Source organism: Balearica regulorum, chromosome 14 (assembly GCF_011004875.1).
Source record: "Balearica regulorum gibbericeps isolate bBalReg1 chromosome 14, bBalReg1.pri, whole genome shotgun sequence".
NCBI classification, from domain to species: Eukaryota; Metazoa; Chordata; class Aves; order Gruiformes; family Gruidae; genus Balearica; species Balearica regulorum.
Window position 1 is genome coordinate 2,081,354 of NC_046197.1, and position 14,096 is coordinate 2,095,449.

Sequence of the window (14,096 nt, forward strand, 5' to 3'; positions counted from 1 at the left end):
TTCTTTTCGTAACGCTTGGCGTTTGTAAGGAGGGGCGAGGACTGACTCAGCACAGGCTGTGAGCACCCCCGTGCTGCAGCATCCCCGGGCAGCTGCCGGGATGCCTCTCTCTGCCCTCCCCACGGCTCCCCTGGAGCTAGGCCCTGCAGCCAGGAATCGCTGCCCACGGCTAATTCGGCTGTGGAAGAGCCGAACTGCGGGGTAGAGGCAAGAGAGGCAGAGGTGTCCCCAGCTCCAGTCCCAGCTTTGTCTCTGTGGTTACCTGGCCGTGGGCAGCACCAAGCCCTTTCTCATAAGGACATCTAGTGGCACCATGACAGATGGCATGCTTAACCTTGGCCACCCTTGCATCTCTTTTTTCCGGGGACCCTCCTAACCGCTCCCATTAGCTCTCACTGCCCGTCTGCACTCTGCTTAGCCCAGGACAGGGGCACAGCTGGGGTGGGTGGAAGTCAGGATCCCACCAGTGGTGCCCCAGGAGACACTTGGGACATGGCTGGTCACCGAGGTGGGGACATCTCCAGCAAGCCCAGTGCTAAGTTGAGCTGCTGCAAAAGGGTGTAAAGCCACATGAGAGAGCTCTGGAGGGTCCTGTCCCCTTGCAGAGATGCGTGCATGCATCTGGGTCCTTTGGGGAAAAAGTACGTGCGAGGCAGCCAGAGAGCAGGGTGGGATGGTACTGATGTGGGGTGTCCTGCTAGGACAGTGGCAGCACACACCAGGACAGCACAGGAGACCTCATTGTGCCATGGGCCAGAGTAGCCCAGTTCTCTTTTGCATCATCTCCTGTGCAGCCAGAGAGCTGGAGAAAGGGTGAGGGGAGAGGTGGGGAAAGGTACCCTTGACATCTGCACAAAGGGGAGGGAAAAACTTACAGAGCCCTATAAGAAACAAACATGAGTTTCAGCAGCAACACCTCAGGTGCTCCTGCATTAGGTGTGTAGAGAGCTGGGACAAGAGAGGTGACCACAGCAATGCTGCTATCTGTTATCCCAAGTGCAGTCTTTCCTCTAGTCCGAGTTTTAGTTTCTTTTGAGCTTTTTAATTGCTTAAAAACACTTCCAGAAAGTCTGGCAAGTAGGACTGGGGGCACCCTGCCCAGACCACACCACTGAACTGTTGGACAAGCAGGCGAAGGTCTAAAACACTCCATAGACATGGCTATTTATGGGAAAGCAGGACCCATCTACATCCAGCCCCACACATTAGGTAAAATGCATCCAGCCGTGGAATGAGCAGCACTGTGCCCCAGGCATGCATCTGACTCCATATAGCTATTTCCTAAGCAATCCTCTTCAGATTGTAATGACCATGGATGGTTTGGACTTGAAGAGCATTTCCATTACAGAAAGGGCACATCATCTTCTGCCTTTATTCAAATGAAAGCAGTAATGAAATCACTGCTGCCTAATACAGACGCACTTGGTTAGATATGTACTTGCTTTTTGTTTTGTTTTTTTGCTTTTCCGTTTCATGGTCAACATTTATGCATTGCTGTCAGAAAAATTGCTTTAATTTTCCATTCTGTTTCAACACCCTTTGCTAAAAACAAAAAGTATTATCCACTGAAGAACTGTGAATTGACTCCATCTAATATCTTAGGAGCAGAGCTAACACCAAATGGCATTCACTTGCATTTTTAATGTACAGATGAAGTCATAGCAATCGCTAACTTAAAGGCTAGCTCGTCAATTTTTTCTTGCTAAAGCATATCCCGTATCTACCACTCTAACTCCTTCTCCTCTAGAGAACCTAGCTGTCACTTCTTTGATGATTTTCATTGGCTAGTATGAACATTTTAAGCCTTAACATGAGTGATGTGGATGAATGAATTTCTAGACTTCGTTTGGCTTTTCATTTATAGTGTCAGAATGACTCTGATCTGCTGGTGGATTTGTTTGGGTTTGTTTTTTTTTCCTTTTCACTGGCTCCGAACACTCGGATCCTTACTAGTGTGTATATGACTTTAATGATGCCATGGGCTATGCTCAGCCTCCTGGATCAATACATCTACCCTTCCCCTAAGTAGAAACTTATTGTGTTGTCCTAGAAGCAGCAGCAACCACCCTGAAAGATATAATTTTTACAAATGTCTTGGTTGCACCTCCCAGCACAACCCTCTACCTACCCAGTAGTTATTCAGCATACAGTCAGGCTTACATTTGTTACACTAAATCTCTACTGCAGGTTCAGTAGATTATTCTGTGCAAGAGCGTGATCCCTCCAGACAACACTACAGTAATACATTCTCTTGGCTAAAACAGTTGGGCAGCCCTTGCTCTGGAGGAAATTTGTTGTTCTTTTTGCCTTGGGGAGTAACTCACTGGAGTAAGAGCTGTCTGAAACCCCCATCCTACCAGAGGCAGCTGAGGATTTGCTCTGAGCAGAGCCTGTGGGGCTGGTGGGTGGGTGAACAATTTAGCTGGGGAGCTTTCATTTCATTCAACAAAAAAAGAATTTGTCTCAAAGCAGACTTTTCCTTGTTTCACTCAAAATATTCCGTTTTTTTTTCACTAAAACACAAGAAAATATGTCTGCCTGAAAAGCTGTCATGCACCAGCAATATCTATCTTCAACCATAACCGACTCCCACATGAGTGGTCCCACACGCTGCCTTCCTGCTGGCCTGGCAGGCCATGGTCTCCAGGGTCTGCTCCACCAGCAAGTTCAGAGAAACATAAAGGACAAAATCCAGGGCACAGAATTTGCTCCTGTTTCCTTGTCTTTTCTCTCTGCTTTGAAATGTTCTGGTTGGGGACAAGCATCTGTTTGGTGCTGGGTCACGCTCCTGCCCTCCCAGGGCAGCAGACACAGGAGCAAGTGGAGCAGCCCTGGTCTCCCTTGGACCTGTGGCAGGAGAGAAATTAAGGATCTGCCAAGTTGCTCAATAACAGAGCAGCTTCTTGTGATGCCCTCCAGCACTGCTTGTGGAGCTTAGATGGGTTTAAGGCATGACCAAAAAGCTCAACGCAAGCATTGCCCAGTGAGAGCGGAGGAACATAGCTCTGAAACCGTCTGAAACCTTTGGCACGCTGCTGATGCAACCAGCTTTCAAGGCCAAAACACAACATAGATATCACCCCCATGATCTGAGTGTTTCCAATTCATGACATAGGTCAGTAGAAGGTCCCTAGGGATGAATGATGTGGGCATTCTGCTTGCACTAAGATCTCTTCTAGGTGTTCCAAATGCTTTTCTCATTTCTGCTGATGTGTTCACCAATCATACCATTGACAGTGGTGTCACGAGCACAGGCGTTCTCAGATTTACAGCCAGCAAGATTCCAGGAGTCTTCTGCTGAAGGAGATTTTTCTCTTCGGGTGTGTTTTTCAGTGATAACCAGCCGTTAAATGGGGCTTTGCAGTCTAGTAGGAAGCACTGCACCCAGTGTTCAACACCTCATGACATGTGTTGACCACTGACAATCTTAGGGGATTAATTTACAACTGCAACAACAATAGCACTGCTGTGCAGGTATACCTGCAAGACTATGCAACCTATTCTTGAAAAACAAATTTTCCTGCCTTGGTCTTGCTTACTAGGGAGGTTCCTACCATCCAGGATCAGCAGGGGCCAGCTGCTCCCTAAGGGAAGGGGAGCCAGGAGGTGAGGGCAACCCCAGCACAGGTAGTATCGTCATCAACAGGCATAGTCCCACAGCATCTGAACACAGCAGGTAGAGCCAGGGTTCAAAAGCAGCCCCAGACATCCTCAGCAATGAACTGGGTCCAGGGCCCATCCCCAGATGCAGAAGGAGATGGAGCTGGCTAGGACTGAGGACCAGAAAGGTCCAAGGTCCATCCAGGAGGTAGGGCCAGAAGAGCTACAGAGAGGCACACCTGCAGCATAGCTCAGAGGCAGAAAGAAGGCCCAGGGCTGCTCTCAGGTAGCACTCTGAGCCATGGACAAGGTGTGGATGAGGGCCTGGGTGAGGCTGATCAGCGCCATTAAGGTCTATTGGTGCACTTAGGGCCCTAACACCTACTAGGACCAAAGACTTTTTGCGATTTTATTGCCAATGCAATTGGACATCCTCTGAGATTAGTTTTTTCTTAAGAGTTTTCTTCTAATGATGAGCATCTAAGCCAATTTCAGTTTGAAGATGCACCTTTGGCAGCAGGAGACAGTATCATGATGAGTTCAGTGATCGAGTCAGAGGAGAGGTCAAACAACCCTGATGCCAAAACCAACATTATCTAAAACCAAGGTGAGCTGGAGGACTGAAGTAAAGAACATTGCGACAGAAACAAGGGGTATAAACTGCTCACAGATGCACATAGTCTGGCAACTCCAGTTTCCAGACTGGAGGCACTGGAAAAACTCTGTATGATGGATGCCTAAATCCAAAAGGAAACCCACAAGCACCCCCTGAATATCCCCAGGGAAGGAAGTCCCCATCCTCACACCCACTAGTGCAGTGGCCCCCCAAGAGGGAAGGACGCATGCCCCGAGTTCAAGGCACGTCCTCACCACGAGGTCAGGCAGCTGACCAGGTCTGAGCAAGCAGGGCAGTGCGTGTAGACATGGTGGAGGGTATTTCCCTCCACTTCCACGCGGATGAATGCTGTTGAGCCCATAACTTGTGTTTAGATGAGAGGAAATCTCTTCAATTATCATTTAAAGATGGATTCAGCACATCCCTAGGTGAGCAGTTTCAGAAGTTAATTACCTTTCCTGTGAAACATTTGTGTCTTAATTCCGATTTGAATTTTTCTTACTTCAGCTCCACCTGTCAGCCACTGAGTCTTGTCTTTGTCTGCTGGATTAAAGGACCCTTTGCTATCAGAAATCTCCTCCCTGGAAGTACTTAGAGACCATGATCAAGTCACCTCTCAACTTGCTCTCTGATCAGCTAAATAGATTGAAGTCCTTAAGCCTATCATCACACAGCAGGTTTTTCAGACCTTTTCTCATTCTTGCAGCTCTTCTCTGAGGTCTCTCTCTAATTTTTTTTAATCCATGATAAAAGTGTGGATGCCAGAATTTGATACAATATTCAGTAATGCTCTCCCTGCATTTTATATCACTTTTCCATCCTGCTTAATAGCCCCTCAAAATATATAACTGTCACATGCATCCACATTAATTATAAATTGGACTGGCGTCCTGCTTATCTGGCTTCCTAAGCCCCCTTCTGAGCCACTGGTTTTGCTGAAACACTCCCCAAACTCTGCATACAGATCATATTCTTTGTTGTAAGAACTACAGCACTGTGTCCTGCATTCCTAAAAGCCACATGGCTTGTTTGTATCCCACTTAACAAACTAGTTCACAACTTAATTCCTGTAAGCAGTGATTTTTTTCCTCCCACTGTTACTGCTTCACATCTGGATGCAGATATAAATTGTGGATTAAAAATTCTCCTACTGCACTGAGTTGGTCCTCAGCGTCAGTGCCTCTCCTCCTCAGCCCCAGTAAGTTTGTGACTTAGGTGTGGAAATGCAACATGAAAGCAGGGCCAGCAGCACTACGGGCTTGCCAACTGCTGATGGAGATACCCTTCACTGGGAAATGCTGCAGTTGTTAGTTTGTTTATCCCAGCAGTGTGATTCAGCCCCGGTTAAATGAGAGGGCATGACTACGGCCATGCCTGTGGTCCCAGCACAAACTCATGCAACCTTGCACTGCAGCCCTAAACACTAACAAAAAATTAAAAGGAAAACAAGCAGTTTTCAAGACTTTTCCAGCTGCTTGCTTTCTCCTCAGCTCCCCTCCCAGCAAGCCACTATCTAGGACACACAACCAGTGCATGAAATCACTTCTTCCGTCTCCTTTCCAAGGGCCACCGTTGCTGGTCCAACCCAATGCAGAGGAGACGGCAGCTTTGTGGAAGGTAATTAGCGGTGCTGCCTTTGGACCTGTCACAGCACACACATGTACGCTCTGGCTCCAGGTGTCCTGGGGATCCGGGAGCAAGAGGCAGCTGTGGCAGGTCCATCTGGGCTGGAGTGCCTGAGGATGAGCCGGGCCGTGAGGATGCACAACTGAAGAATTAACAGGAATACGTCATTAGATGGATTCCCAACAGGGATGCCAGAAAGTATGCTCGGTCTGTGCATCTCGGTGACCCACTTCCAAACCTTCCTATTCCCTAAATGTAATCTCCTTCAATTTATAAGCACTCTGCCTCTTCTCTGGCATTCAGAAGCCATTATCACCGTGTCTACCCCAAGCCCTCACAGATGACTTTAGATGCCACTTCTTTTTATTGTAACAATAATAACCTGTGTACACGGCAGGTCAGCCAGCCAACCAGCTGTGCCTGCCTGCAGAAATGAGATCTAGCATGGCAGCCATTTCCTGAAATGTAGTAGGAAAACAAAACAAAACAAAAAAAAGTTCTGGATCACTTGGATGACCAGGGTTATCAGGTGCATCTGTCCCTTGTGACTGTTCCCTACTCTGTCCTGTCAGCTAGTGATAAAGACCTGGGAAAGCCCATGGGACTGATGGGCATTCCACCAGAAGTATGTACGAAGATGTAAAGACTTTAGTAGGAAATGTGGAGACTGGCATGTGTGGCATTTGAGTGGGAGTGCTGGGGTGTGGAAGGACCAGAGGGAATGGCAGAATGGACACGGGGATGGCAGAGGCGATGGCCCCCATATGAGCAGGTCATCAAGGTGCACATCTCCATGCACTTCACTGGAAAAAAGGGCCAGCCGTAGACAAGAGCGAGACTAAAACAAGGGCCAGGCAGAAGCCACTGAAGAAGGAAGAGCAGGAAAATAAAGACAAGGACTGAAGCCTTAAGATACCCAGGCAGGCACAAAGCAAGGAATAAATCAGCACTGATGTCCAGTGACTCACAGAGGTGGCACAGGATGGACGCCAAAGAGATCAACATCACGTGTTAGCACGCAAAGGGTACCAAAGGCTCACCCGAAAATCAGCACGTGTCCCATCCTAAGAAGAAGCCAGAAGGCAGGAAGGGGATGTCACAGTCAGCATCTCTAACGTCTCTTGTGTCACAGCAGGTACTGTGGACAGATTACATGGATACATGTGTCCTGGAACTCGTGAACAGGTGGGCATGAGAGAATGCGTGTGAGATAAATCAGTTTCATTTTAAAATAAAACCTTCATCTCCTATATGGACTTCCGCTGAGCTTCACGACATTAGCGGAGCTTTGTTGCTATGATGTTGCAGCAGAGATACTTTAGATTCCAGATGTTTTGAATTTTCTGTCTATTTGTAATAATGATGATAACAATAAGACATAACAAAATAATTCTTACAGGGTTTTTTTTACCTAAATTGAAATGTCTCCCAAATGTTTTGTGAATGTATTCTAGTTATCATTATGTACACTGAAGGAGCGGATATGTGCTGTCCTGGCTTATTCCTGCGGGGCACCCACTCCTCTGGAAAATTATCTTCCCTGTCTAAAAGAGTTTCCAATTGCAAAAATGATGATGGCGCTGATGATTATGATAACTGTTTCTCCGAGGAAAAAAGAAATATGATATAGAAACATGCTGAAGTACAGTCAGATCTGAGAGTGCATTTCAGTAATAATTTAAATTAAAAATATTAAGGACATATGTTGTCGTTACCCACACAGTCACAAATTGCAGCCATACCATGCAATAATCAATTATAAAATTGAATTGAAATGTAATTAATTGATTATTTATTCTCTGGTTTCAGATTAGGATACAATTGTTTTAACAGATGTGCCAGCTCTTTTGAGATTTTTTTTTTTCTTGTGGTGATACTTTGCCCTTCCAGCAGCAAGAGCTGGCTGGTGAAAGCCTTCCAGGCAGCCCCAGGAGATACTGGGTTTGTAGACCTTCCCAAGAGCAGGGCAGTATATGGCGGTGAATGCAAGACCTCACTGTTTCAAATCATTTGTCTTCCCTACGCAAGACCCTCTGCAAGCCCACCCCAGCACATGAAACTATGGGAGCTCTCCTAGCTCCACTGCTTTTCCTGGACCTGTTGAGCAGACCATTTTGACAAGATGCTTTACTTACAACAGTTCATGACTTCAGTCCCCTTAACATCAACATCAGTCCTTTTCGGAAAGGGCAGCTCTTTATGGATGTGGCCCAAGAGAAACAGATTCCTTGGTTTCAGACAAAGAAAAAATGTTCAGTAATGAGGACCAGCCAAAGAAAATGACCATTACTTATTTTATTTCATTACCATTACTTATTTTATTTCATTTCCGACTTAAATTTAAACCTGATTTTAGAGAGTTTTTATTACAGGAACTTTGAAGCACCTGTATTATTCTCCTGTGAGGGCACGAGACACATGAAATAATAACCCATATATAATGCTAGGTTTGTTAGTGGATGTGCCATTAACTAACATTAATCATAAGCCACTTTTATTGTACAAGGTCAGAAGCCTGTTCTGTATTCAAAAAGTGAGTGGTGTACGTTTGGGTAGGATGAAATCTATTCTTCACGGGTATGTGTCCAATTGAGGACAATAGAAATTTGCTGCTGCCCAGAGCTGCAGAAAGAGCCTCCCTATATATCCTTTCAGACATCGCTGTGACAAAACCCCATGTGATCACACAACTAAAGTAATAAGAGGCTAAAAGTTACAACAGGGCAATTACGCTGTTATGTAGCCACTTTCTGCAGCCGCTATGTACAACACAAAGGCAATCTGGCACAGAGGCAAGGGCTATTTCACTCGTATTATTTTTTTTTTGTCATTAGCTCTAAAGAGTCAGATGTGTCCCTCGTACATACTCTAGCATACGGCAGTATTTTCCACTACAGCCATGCCATTAACCCATTATTAGACTGTCTGCCTCTAAAAAGTCCTTCCTAAACAAAAAAAACGCCCCAAAGTGGACCTGAAGACCAGTATTCTTAGCTGCTGTTTGTGAGACCACCTTGGATTTTTGACTGAGAATTGCAGGAGCCAGAGAAATACAAGGTTTGCATGAAGAGGTTTGTCATCCCGAGTATTTCATCTGCTTTATCATCAAGGCTTACAGGTCAGAAACTGGGCTCTAAATGTGTTACCTACTGCTTGGCATGCATTAGTCATCCTTCCCCTCTCGAAATCACTGTGAAAGGCGCCCGATGAGAGGGCATGAATAGCAAATAACGTGTGCTGGAAGGGAGCAGGCAGCGAACACGGAGGGGAGGCTGAAATGTGTTCATCCAAAGTATCAGGCAAACACATTCATACACCAAAGAAATCAGGGTGTATTCACAAATCGAACAAAAGGTGGAAATTCAGGATAAATTAGTTCCCTTGAGGGCACGTGATCAGAGCTGCCCTCAATCTACCTTTTCTCTCCCGCTTGCTGTGCTCGAGGGCTCGGCTGCTGATAGCCAGCAGCTGTCTGTCTGTCCCGGAGAGCTGCTCCTTCCTTCTCCGACAGACACTGCTTGTCCAGGTGGCATCCACCTCTGCAGAGATGCTCCTGCGTGGCCACTCACCTTTCCCCATCTCGGGAAAAATACTTGCTCATGCTGATGCTCTCTTTCAATGCATTCTGGTGCTCTTTTTTTGCATCCAGTATGCCCCGTGGTCCCCAAAACCATCAGATAAAAATGCCACCTTGAACCAAGTTTGGGGGTGAAGCATCCTCCAGGCCAGAGCAGGAGCTCAGCAGCCGCAGGAGGATGGGTATTCCTGCCCATCCCCAGGATTTGCAGAACTGCTCTCCTCTCTGTGCTGATGCGAGAGAGTGAAAATTGCTTCATTTGAACCAAAAAGCCCAACAGAGCTGCTACAAAGCCTCGCTGCACCCAGGGTGCTGCTCTTTGCAAGCACCCTCCAAGGCCCTGCCATCTACGTGCCAGCGCCGAACAAAACACCGAGAGCTCGTTACTCGGCTCAGAGCGCTGGTAAAGCTTCCCCATGCTCTTGCACAGAGGCTGAATCGCAAATGAGAGGAATAAATGAACACAGGCCCCCAGTGAGTGCTCTCATGTCAGCCAGGAGGGAAGGGAGCAGGGCGAGGTGTGCAAGAGCAGGCACCGTCTGCTACTCCAGTGCGAGCACCAACGAGCTGGCAGCCCCCGCGATGGGACACTGGGGGTGAACCAGCCAAATAAACCAGCTTGGCCCCATGCTGCTGCACATGGGGCTCTGCCAGGGGAGTTCAAGGGCTGGATGGTGCCCTGGGGTGGGCAGAAACATCCCTGTCATCTCCCTGCGGTGGGGAACAGGAACCCCTGGGTGCTGCCAGGCCCCTGCCTGCAATGCCATGAGCCAAGCCACGGTGTGCCGGCAGCAGCTGAGCCGCAGTGTGCTGCCAACAGCCAAGCCAGGAGGTCCTCCCGGCTGCTCAGCACAGCCCCCATCCTTTTGCAGCTGGCCGGCTGCGGTACCATGCCGTGAAGCTGCTCCCACCCAAAATGCAGCGTTAGCAGCACTCGAGACCCCTGGGTCCCACTGCCAAATGTGGAAGCGAGCAGCTGGGCTCAGCTCTGCCGTGCGTGGAGCAGCCGGGGACATCGAAGCCCTGACCCGGCTCTCCGGCAGCAGCTCCGCCTGGGAGCCTGGGAAGCAGACGGTCCGGTGGAGAGGCATGGCCATTATGTCCATGCATAACCACCGCTGAGCAAAGAGGCGTTAGCAAGCACCATGCTGTAGTTTTTCATCAGTTTAGAGATGCCGAGGGCAGAGGATCACTGTTTTCCTCCCACCTGCCTGCCTGCGGGGCATGGGCCAGGCAGCTTAACCAAAGCACTTTGCATCCAGCACATGTCTCATGGGTCAGCTAGCACAGGGCTTTTTTCAGATGCAGTACAGTCCTAATTTACAATCTTCACATGTATGGGAACCTGACATTTCTCGAAATGGCTCTTTCCAATAGGTAATTCTGCACTTCATGAAAATTTGTTTGCCCTTCCTAATCTTCATCGTTGGCACAGCCTTTTGTGTGGCTCTGCCTCAGCTGCAATCAGAGGACTTCTCTCCACGTCTGATCCCGACAACCTTAACATTTGTCAGGGCTCCGGTACCTGCCTTTATAATCTTGCCTAGGAGTCCTTGAGTGGCCCGTGCATACGGATGAGTCTCCTTTGACTCAGAAGAGAGGGCCACAGCTGTGTTCATTTCCCCAGCGTAGCACAGCGACCTAAATCAACTCCGAACAAGGACTCATCCTTTCAAGGCATCCCGCAGTCAGATACCCGGCAATGAATCCCAGCCAGGCTGACAAGGTAGCTTTTCAAAACCAGTGTCTGTCGGTCATCTGGATTGCAGGAGGCAAAAGTGCAGGTCACCCTCTGTGAGCACAACGCACTTGAAGTATCAGTCTTGTGTGTCCTATCTCCTTAGCAAATTATCATCATTTTCCTCCTTCTACCTTCTGCTCCTTTTTTAAACAATTTCTCTCTCCGGGTTTCCTTTCACTCCTCGCTACTGAAAGAGGAGATTCAGAGACCAAGGGCTCCAGCAAGATGCTTCTCCTCAGGCATCAGAGCAGCAATTGGCCCATCACCCCTTGCCCAGTTCCTTTTCTTGCCTCCTCAAGAACTGCAGGCGTAAGAGCAGAGGTAACTTAGTGGTGCAGGGGAGGCATTGGAGTTGCCAGCTGTCACACCAGTGCCCCCAGATGAGACATCCGCAATTGTGCTGGTGCCTCGGCCATCAGGATGTCTCCATCTCCTGCAGCAGAGTGCCACAGCAGAATAAACGCGAAGCATAAATAAATCATCAGGGCCCTGATCAGAGGGCTTAATCCCAGAAAAGTTATCAAATATTTATTTTAAAGCAGAGAAATAAATAGATGAGAACACCAATGGAGGACATTCTGCCCTCATGTCAATCCCTTTGCTAGGCACTGTCTGGGGAAGCACACTCAGCCAGTGTGGCCAGCAGCACTGGTGGCCCAGTAGGACACCACCAGGAGCCACCAGCCCTCTGCAGAGAGGAGAAATACTCCTCCTGCCTCCCCACAGCCTGCCACACAGCCCCTGCCCTGTGCCCGACTCACCCGCCATCACCGCTCCCTCCCGGAGTCCTCCAAGCTTTGCTAATATGGAGCGGCCCAGGTCTGACAGCTCCATCACCATTAGGACCAGGCTCCTGTGATATTTTAATTGCACCCCACTCATTTAGAATGCATACTTGCTGGAGAAGCCCTTGGCCAGAAGAGTGGGAATACATCGCTCGTGGTGATGGTACCCAGGGAGACCCATCACCAGAAAAACCCAGCTGTACATCCACCTTGCTGAGGTCATGTATTTAACGTGCTAAACGGGTGGTTTCTACTTCATGACTCTTGAGAGTCTGTACGAAGTCAGCTGAGGCGCCTGCGATGTGATCTGAGCCAGTGTACACAATTCAGTCACACTTCAGTGTGTCGGGAAAATAAATCTCAAAGCAGACACAGAATCAAAGCATCTCTGCCCAGCTTGCAGTGCCTATGGTTATTCAAGAGATCAATCAGTGCTATGAAATGCTGTCTCTCCCAAATCAATGAACTCAACTAAAAGGTACCTATTCATTATTTGAGCTCAAGCTTGGCCTCATTACACCAGCAGAACAAAATGATAATGATAACTACAAGATAGTGGCTGGGGAAAAGAATTGTCCACCCTGCGTGGGGTGTTATGATGGGACACATCAGCCGCACCACAGGTCCTGGCACCTGAGTGTTTCTCAATCACAACCTCATGCTTCTGGAGACAATATTTCACACCTAAATACCAGCATCTTCTTCTTTAGTGCCTCCGCAAATTGCATTAAATGCGGACACATTGTATTTGTTTCATTTTAGGCAAAAGGGATTGTGGCACAAAATGCAACAAACAAGCGGGAGCTGGGGAGAAAAACTCCTTTCTCTGTTTCTTGCTTGTGTGGGAGTAAAATGGCTAACGCTATTCTTACCACCTTACAAAACTTCCTAAAACCCAGAGATTTTGGGGGAATATTTTAGATCTGAAAAGTTGGTACAGACTTAATGGTAACAGATTTCCTATGGGCTGACTCACCTGTATCCCTTCTTCAGGCAAAAACCTTTTCCAGATTTTGACGAAACACCACTTACATCAGCTTTCATGAATTTTTGGTGAGGCATTTGCTGCTCTTCCTCAAACCCTACATTCTGGTGACAAAGTGAATGTATAAAAATCTCATCTTGATTTTTTTTTTTTTTTTAATTTGTAATTACATTTCTGGCTGTCACAGTTGCAGGAATTTTTTTTTTTTTTTAAGTGCAGCCAGGACATTCTGATAATCTGCAGGTGCCTTGATTTGAAATCTTCTGTCTCGATTTCTCCTGACAGCAGCTCTCCAGGTGACAGTATTGGCTATACAGAGCATTTCATGGGTCAGAGAGGGAAGAACCAGGACTTGCTGGTCCCTTATGGGGAACTTGCCCTGCAGCATGTGATTTTACTGCAGCCTGGAGCGCCCTTTGAATTCTTGTCCCTCTTCACACCTGCGATGTCCTCTCCTCTTACACAGACATTGCTGGTCTCCTGTCTTCAGCTGGTCAAATCCCACATGTCCATGCACGTAGAGCATCTCCAGAAAACAAAAACAAAACAGCTTCCTAAATTATTTTCAACCATCCACATCCCGGCCGGCTCCCCACCATGCCACAGCCTGCCCATATGCCTCAGACACCGAGGATGCAAGTGAGCTGGGAGATGCTCTCACATCGGTCCAGGGTTCAGCGGCATCAGTGAAGACATTGATGCAGACAACTGGATAAAATAATGTTTCCTGGGATGCAGTAGAGGTGTCGACCCTTCAGAAGATGCTCAGTGGAGTTACAAACACAGTGCCATGAAATACTTAGACCACACTGGGAGTAATGTCCTGTTTTTGTCAATTTATGTGAAGGGAGATATTTTTGTGTTGGAGAGAGCGCAGTGTAAAGTCATTTAGACAATAAAGGAGTGACAGGATTTCCACAGGAGAAGAGATTAACCAAAGTGGGATTATTTTGTTCTGAGAGAAGATGATTAAGAGGTGGCATGATTGAAGTATTTAAACTAGCTCAGGGTTATTATCAAATTAAGCTATATTGGAGATTGCTGGGCAGCCGTCACTCAAGGGCAGAGCAGCGGGTTCTGCAGCAGCCTCCCTCATAGCAGAGGGCATGAATTTGGCTGATCCAGAAGGATAGTCATGGATGGAGAAAGTAGATGTGTGCTGCTGT